The sequence below is a fragment of the Papaver somniferum genome, unplaced genomic scaffold, assembly GCF_003573695.1.
Source record: "Papaver somniferum cultivar HN1 unplaced genomic scaffold, ASM357369v1 unplaced-scaffold_18, whole genome shotgun sequence".
Taxonomy (NCBI): Eukaryota; Viridiplantae; Streptophyta; class Magnoliopsida; order Ranunculales; family Papaveraceae; genus Papaver; species Papaver somniferum.
Window position 1 is genome coordinate 8,539,814 of NW_020627707.1, and position 9,156 is coordinate 8,548,969.

The window sequence follows — 9,156 nt, forward strand, 5'->3', positions numbered from 1 at the left end:
CATGAAGAAAGAAGAGCTGAGACAGAAGAGCGTGCAAATCTAACAAGGCAAAATCACGAATTGAGGATGGAAAATATGAGACTACACAGTAGAAGATCAAGAAGTACTACAAGATCGTATTCAAGATCGACTAGAAGAGAGATGAAGCGAAACTCATCCAAAGTTAATGCTGGAAATAATATTCGAGAAGAAATACGAAATCCGAATGAAGAACATCGCGAAGGTAAAGAAAGGACTGATGATCGTTACGTTCCACAAAATGAAACTTTTGATGATAGGAAAAATGATAGAAATCAGGAGAATGGACAACGTCAAGGACGAAATAATCAAGATGGAGAAGGGAATCGAGAAGAAGGAAAGAGAATTTTACATGAGAGAGAAACTCAAAAAAATCAACAAACGATTGAAAAAGAAATTGAAAGACACTATGTTGAACAAGCACGTTTAACTTGCGAACGTGAAAGATTGAGAGCGGAAATGGAAGAACAAGAGATTCAGGAGGCAATTCGCCAGAACAATCATGACAATCGAGAAAGAAGGCGTACACAAAACCAGAATAACGGTAATCTCAATGAAGAGTATGATAGAGTACAGAGAAGGGCTGAAAGACAGCGAATGGAATTGATAAGAAATGAACAAAATGACGGAGGGGAAAATGAGAGACATCATCATATGCGAATTCAAGATAGAGATGAGGAAGAGAATCGCAGGAGAAGACGAGATGAGGATGATGAAGAAGAAATGCAAAATTTCGCGAGAAAAGAAAGACATGAACGCAGAAGAAGGGAGCTGAAATTAAAAAGACCAATGGATCAAAATTCAGGCGTAAATGAACAAATCTTAAAAGAATTGGAAGAAATGAGAGGAATGCTTAATAATAAAGGAGAAGTAGGCAGAAGAAAATTAGATGAAGCTATAGAAGAAGATGCAAAAACTCCATTTACAAGAGAAGTACAACTAGGAGGAATACCTCTGAAATGAAATTTTCCCGCATTAACCAACATCTTTGATGGAACAACTTGTATAATTCAACACATCAAAGCCTATGTGAGATGCATGTTACAGTGGGAAAATCACGATGCCGTATTGTGCAAGTATTTTGCATCCAGTCTAACAGGAGAGGCGTTAAAATGGTTCGAAGGTCTACCAAAAAATACAATAACATCTTTCAATCATTTGCAGACCACATTCTTGGGGGCCTATATAAGTAACAATTCTTCGCGACCTGGTATTGAAGATGTGTTTGGATTAAAACAAAGGATTGGAAAGTTGAAGCACTACTAAAAGGTGGAGGACTATGTGTAGTGAAATGGCTGGCCGTGTGGATGAGAGATATCTTATCTTATCATTTATCAATGCTATGTTCGCAACCAATCTATTATATCCAAATTTTCAGAGTCAAGAATACATCACAATGACTGAACTGCGAGAACTTCAGGAAGAGTATATTGCTCTAGAGGAAAGGCAAAATGAAATGGAATCATACCCAGTTGCGAACACCAATTCACAAGCAGCGAATGCAAGCTTATTACCTAAACTAATAAACACAGTGGCGAGCACTTCGCAAGTACAACAAGAAAAGGTTACGGGCAACAATCAACAGAAACTGGTGGCTATGGGAAGCCGAGATCAAGAGGAGTATGAAAGAGAAAGAAATTTCTACAATCGTGGTGGAAATAATAAGATTCAAAGACTTGATCAGCCGCAAGAAACTTATGGAGGTCAAAGACAAAATTATAATAGAGGACAAGGAGGTCACAAGGTAGTATGGGAAATCAAGATGCCACCTCTGAATGCAAGTGTGGAGAAATATGGGAAGCTATAATTTTGATGGAGAATATACCAACACCATGGAACATGGGAACGGAACCACCTCAAAGCCGCAGAAGTCATGAGTTCTGTTCTTATCATCATTTTCACGGACATACTACAAATGATTGCAGAAATAAAGAGAATATTATGAGAATGATAGATCAAGGAAAACTAAACCACTTTCTGGTAGGACCCAATCTCAACCATTCTACCACCACCACCAGAGCATCACAGAGTAAACACGGAAAGAGAAGGAAACATTCTTCGTAGAAGTTGGTGCAAAAGCAAAGAATCTATTCTGTCACTCTATCGTACATTCATACAAGACAATTGAAGATTTTCATGACAATGTTTTGAGTAGAGTGTTCGCAAGAGACAATGATGGAAGAGAAATTATGAACATTGCGAAAATCTTGCCACTAGAGGAATGACAGAAGCAAATTATTTATTTTACCGCAGAAGAAGTCCCCGAAGGTGGAGAGGTACATGACAATCCATTGGTGGTAAAATTAGAAATTAATCCAAAACCGAAAGAAGATGAAGATGATGAAGCTGAAGACTCGTGGGCAATTAATAAGATTCTAATCGATACCGGAAGCTCTGTGAACATCTTATTCTATCATACTTATAAAACCATGGGAGGGAGAGATGATGATCTTATAGCATCAACATATAAGATACATGGTTTTAATGGTACTTCCAACAAGCCTAAAGGGGAGGTTACTATGTGAATTCCATTGAAGGGAATATCTTCTGAAATCCTGTTCTGTGTTGTTGACGTAGAGTCACCCTACAATGCATTAATTGGTCGACCTTGGCTACATGGGATTCTAGGTGTAGCTTCAACTTTCCACCAATGCATCAAATTCCCTCACCCCAGCGGTGTAGGAATCATAAAAGGAGATTTGGTTGAAGGAAAGAAATGTTACGAAACTGAGGTAGAATCCTGCGAAGGAAGAGAAAACAAGAAGGAAAGTTGGCGACACAAAATCGAAGAAACACAAAGAAGTGAGAGATTGATGGTGGATGAAATTGAACGAAAAGAAGAAGAAATGTTGCGAAACTAATGCTAGCTCAGAATAATAAATGGTGAACATACCAATACCAAGGAAGCAGTAGCAGAAAATAACAAAGAAGCAGAGAATGGCAAAGATAATAAAAATAAGAAGTGTATGAATGAATGGTTTGTTGCGACACTCTCGCAACAAATAAAATTCTCCAAATTACATATTACTGAATGATGAAAATGAGATTGAGAAGTGAAAATACGATATGATGATGTGCGAGAATCTCGCAGAGATAATGAATTCTACAAAAGACAATCAGAGAACAATGACAAAAGAGAAAGGGGCGAACCTTTATGGTGTACACCCTAGTTCGCGAATACAATTTCGCAAGAGGAAAATGTAAGACCTAAAGTGCGTCATATAAGGGGGTACCTATTGCATGGCTCATGGAAAGGCTACACCGCCACCGGAACCTGAGTCATGGAGATTTGGGTTCAATAAAACCCATCCGGGAGAGGCGCCTTGGATTCTCAGCTCAAGCATATGACTTAGGTTGGGCGACTAAGGTAATAAGGACTCTCCCAAGGAGTGCAGAATCTGACCAAGGCGCCGAGGTACACGGTTGAGTCAAGAGTGCCAGGGGCGTCTGGAGCGTACCTTGCCATTCTTGACAAGTCTTGGCTTATACTGCACTCGGCCCGAAGAAAACCCCACTTAGGGTGCAGTCTCATAACCATAATCCCTATAGGTAAAAGGGATAAGAGACTGCGAAAACAACTGGTTGTTGTTAAGACCGGATGGAAGGAGCCAACCTTGTATGGTAGAGGTACGCCTCCTTGAAGGGGCAACCAGGGGGGAGATAAGGGCGGCACCCTCCATTAGGGAGCTGATAAGTATCTTAAGACGCAAATGTCATGAGGATTTTTAATCGTAAGAGTATTAAGGCTTGTAATATTTGTGCGACAATCCTGCACAGGAAATAATACTAAAGAAAAAGATAAGACGAGATCAATGGGTTTTCGCATGAAAGTGCGAAGACGTCCTGCGATTTCGTCGCAAGACGGCAATGTCATGGGGATTTATTTTTGCAAGAATATTTAGGCCTGTCATATTGTCGTAACAAACATGAAGAGGCAATAATACACAAGAAAAAGTTAAGACAAGATCAATGGTTTTTTGCATGAAAATGCAAGGATGTCCTGCGATTTTGTCGCAATGACAAGAGGTGGCATAATAAGACCTTTAACTAGGAAGGCAATATAAGACCATAGAAGAATGAGATTTTGAAAAGAATCAAAATTCACTTCGCATATGATTGCGAAATTATACATAAACAACTGCGAAGTTGAGGCACAAAATAAGAGAAATCTGCAAAATCTCTCATTTGGATACAAATAACAGAGGCAAGTATGGGAATGAATGAAATTAGAAAATGTTATTTGTCTCCACATGATAGATTTACGCAAAAATTAAAAAATTAATGATTATGTTGATTAACCGTAATGCAAGGAAGAATTGTTTTAATGAATGCAGGTCGAAATGAAAGAAACTCATATATTAAGGAATATGGGGAACTAAAAGAATTCGCAAATATAAAAAAAGAAGGAATAAATGTACAAGTATTACAGAAGATCAAAGAAAGAAACAAAGACTACTTCTTAGTTGATCCTTCATCATCTTCATCAGACTTATTCTCTTCTTCGTCTGCATCAGAATCTTTATCTCCATCAGAACCTTCATAACCATCAGATTCTTAATCATCAGCTTCGCTATCAGAGATGGTCATACTAGGAATGTTCTTTGGGATCTCCTCCAAGAGACAAGGATAATCCGAGTGAGGAATACTATGGTCATTACAAACCATTTGATTAGTTTGATTGCCAAAATGCAGAGCGTCGTTCTTAAAGTTCGCAACAGTGATCTTGATTTGATTCTTTAATCTAGAATATTTGTCGTTGCGAGAAGAAAGATTCTTTGCGAGTTCCTCTTTTTCAGCTTCAAGTTCCTCAACTCTTTGGCGATATCTACTTTCAGATTCTGCTAAGCATATATCAATTAATCAGTAACTTGATAAAAACTCGTGAAAAACCAAAGATTAATAAAGGAAAACAGTTAATGACCTTCTCTCTCAGAAATCATATCTCTAATCAAGGCTGTGTGTTCAACTTGGAGACTAATATTTACACCTAAATCTTTTCTGGCGTTATCCAAGATTGTCGCGGCCCAAGCGAACTCATCATCACTATTTATAAGGAGACGAGAACGGACTTGACTTTCTCTTTCGCAGAGCTCGGTATTCTTGCGGTTAGGTTCATCTCGTTCAAGTTGAACCTCAAGAAGGGTCTCTTGGAATTTCGCCAAAGCCTTAACACCTTGATCAGAGATACGATCTTTATCATCTATAAGTCTGCTAATCTTGATTTTTAATTTGTTGATCTTCTCTTTAGAATTGAGATAAAAACATTTAAATTGGTTGGCTAAACCTAAACTAGATCTATGATCAATATTTAAGAGGCGAAATTTGGATTTAAGTTCATTCAAAAACAGAGATGAAATTTTATCATTATAAAAACTATTCAAAGATTTATTAAGATGTTCAAGAAGAGTGTCATTATTTAGGGCATCGGGAAATGAACGAAGAAGAGTGGCTTCATCAGAAAGACCATAAATGTCTGCAAAAAGGATTAATCAAATAATATAATACAATAGGATGAATGAATGAAAGGAAAGCAGAAAAATTGCATACCATAGAGCTGATCATTAGCTTTTTGAAGAGTAGAGATTTTGTTCCTTTGCGAAGAAGTTTCGGTTTCCAGTTGTTTGTTCTTATCGCGAAGACCTTTAACTTCAGCTTCTAATTGTTCGTTCTTCTCACGAAGACCCTTAGCTTCAGTTTCTAGTTCTTCATTCTTCGTACGAAATTGAAGATTCTTCTTTCAAGAATTTCGCGTCTCCTCTCCAAATCTGAGGCAACAGCGAAAGAAGCTTTTCCAGCCTGCGAGAAAATGTAAAAAGTATTAAAATAGAAAGAGATTTTGAGTTACACTAATGAAGAAGTAAAAAGACGAAAGCATACCAGACTATTAAGAGAATGCAGGAAGTTGGGAGTCACCGATCTAGAAACTCCGCGAAGAGAACTATCACCATCCAATAAAGGAACATCGTAAATCGTGGTGAGAGCTTTGCTGGTATTAGCGAGTTGACTATCTCTCATTCCTTGCCAAGTATCAGAAAAGATGCCAGAGAGCTTACCCATAAAAGATTCAAATGGAGAATCTTCATTTGCAGCAGGGTCATCATTATCCTCATCATCCTCATCACTCTCGGAGTTTTCAAGAGAAGGAATATTTGAACGAGAGGAAGAACGGATTTTTTCTTCTTTGAAGGAGGAGCAGTTGGTTTTTCCCTGCGAAGAGCACATTTGCCTTTATCACCAGTCTTCGCAACATTAGCAGGCTCTTCTACTTCAGCGATAACCTTCACACACAGATAGAAATAAGAAATAAAGGCAACAATATATTGTTTAAAATCATAAGAGAATATTTCTTACCTCATCTGTGTATGAGCGAAGAGCTAACAAGGTATTAGCCTTCCCAGTCCTGCGGTAGCTATCTTTCAGTTTCTGGATCTGTAGAATGTCGCAAGAATCAGTAAACAAAAGAATAAGATAAATAAAGAAATGTAAAGTGGGAGAAACTGGAAGAAACATACCTCTTTCTTCTTCTCGGGCCAAGAGAATACCCAAGGCTGATAAGTAGCGAGATTCTCAGGAAGAACATTTGACCCAGCAATGTAAGGTCCTTTCAGCATCAAGGGGAAGACACACCATTTATCATCTTTGGATTGGCGAGGGATTTTATTTATTCCAGAATTCCAATCAATGTCATGCATGAGCATTTTATCTTCATCAATAATATCCTTCCTTTTCAAGCGAATATCCCAGCGAGTATTCTCTTTCTTCATGGATATTAATTCGTAATTTTCGAAGAAATTCGCTACTGTATATTTATCAGCGACTATCTCTAGATCTACGAATTTAGGATCCCTAAGTTCTTTGGAATAAAGAGATCCTTTACCAGTATCACGGTTAGCAAACTCCAGCATCAGACGGATGTAATCCCGACTCAATTGGAAGATAGCTCACGAAAATCCCGAGTGAGCGAGAATCTCATAGAACAGAGGAATATCTGGGTCATAAAGAGGAATGGGGAGACCTGTGAGAATTTGACCCAGCGAAATTATGATTGATTGATCATCACAATGTTGATCAGAGAAAAGTTTGATAGAAATAATTGATTTGGCACTTTCACCAGGAATGGTAGAAAGTGTGAAACCTTTCTCGGCAAGATCTTTTTGAACTTCCTTTAAGGTTTTCTCATGTTTTTGACCACTTGGAGGCATATCTGAATATAGAGTATGAGAATGGAAGAAGAATTAAGAAGATTGAAGAAGGAAGATAGAAGAAAAATTACAGCAGAGGAATTTACGGAAAAAATGATGAAGTTGCAGAGAAGATGAAAAAGAGAGTAAAAAAGAAGAAAAAGGAGAGTAAGAAGAGTATATATAGAGGAGATTTTCGAGAAGATAAACACAATTAATGCGAAAAGATGTGAGCGGTTGAAAGGAGGAGATTTTCGAGAAGATAAACATAATTAATGAGAAAATACATGAGCGGTTGAAAAGCAGCAGTTACAGAAGACGTGTCAAGAAACAGATGGGAGAAAGGATACGTGTGATAAATGCAAAATATGAAGTGATGGATAGCTGCGGCATTTCTCACATCATTCTCTACTTCACAGAGAAGATATGAGAAGAGGCAAGATGTAGGATCAGAATCTCGCAGCAATAATGCCTCACCGAAATTATTAACAACACAACAATGTCGCAAAGCAATTTCAGAAAAGACATAATAAACGACATCAACTAAATCATGAGAAAAATATGATGGACTTGCGAAAATTAGGAAGTGTGCGAGATTAATATTTGTAAGGTTGCGAGAATGTCGCAAACGATATCCGAAAATAAAGGACAGATTAGCTGTCATCCACTATGTATTTCCCTATAAATAGTCATTCAGTTGTAAAGAAAAGAGGGAGAGATCTTTTCTGAGTGAGAAGCAAGTAAATAGGAGAGAAAAAATCTAGAGCAGTGGTTATTCTTGATTCCTTTATCTTTTTTTGAAAGAGTTTTAAGAGAATTAATCAATAAAATTGTGATGGTTAGCCTTAAAATGTGTTGATTATTAATGGATTCTTATGAGGGGTGTGTTGTAGGATTTCCTGCAACTACATAACCGTAACCTTTTTTTGCATTCGTAGGGAGAATTGAGGTGGCGAAAACATTTTACTAACAATTTAAGAAATAAAATGTCAATGCCAGGAAAGAGAGTTGCTTATGTGGGAAAGAAAGTAAACTTTACAGGTTCAGTGGCAACTGTTGTTTCTTGGAAAAATATTGAAAGGAATTTTTGGCTATAAATGTGAAAATAAATAACTACATAATTGTTCACCCTTCTTTTTCTTTTTCTTTTTTAACAATCATGGCATGTTGAATCCCGCGGCGTGTCCCACAAGAAACAGGTGGGCCGCCTCCCCAGTCTGGTGGTCTAATAGGGGGTAAGTTTAGGATGGGCCCACCCACTGTCTTTTGCGGGATGGACCGCGGGACCTCACTCCACGGTAAGTTTAGGATGGGCCCACCCACTGTCTTTTTTTTTCTTCCCTTTCTAGACTTTTTGGACTTTATACTATAGTATATTAGGTTTTCTGGACCAGAGGCCATCATGGGCGTCTAATTTAACATGAGTCATATATGTTAGATCTTTTGTAATCTTATTTTTCTGATGTCCGATTCGTCTCATATATCTTTCATAGGTACTTGAGTCTTATACAATTTTTTATCTGATTCATTGACACACTAGATTAAAGTGCGTCAGATTCAAAAATGTCAGTTAAGTTCAAAAAAACGAACTACTTCGGCCAGTTCTTATCAGGAATGGTTAACCCACACATTTGCCATGCCAGGTGGCCTGGCAAATTGGACGCTTCACTATGGTAAAAGTGTTAAGAGACAGAGTCTCTGTCGATCGGTAGAGACTAAATCGCTGGCTGTATAATGTTGACCGCTAGCAGTACAGTCTACACCGCTCCGTAGAAACTATATCCTTAACAACTATTTTTTTAGCGGCTATTGCCCCCATTTTACCCCACTAAATTCATATGGATTCGTTTGATGAAGAGGTGTGTATTCATATGGATCGATTTGAACAACAACATCAAACATTTGTTCAGATGTTGTAACAATTGGATGATGAGTCAAATGAAGATAGAGAACTAAC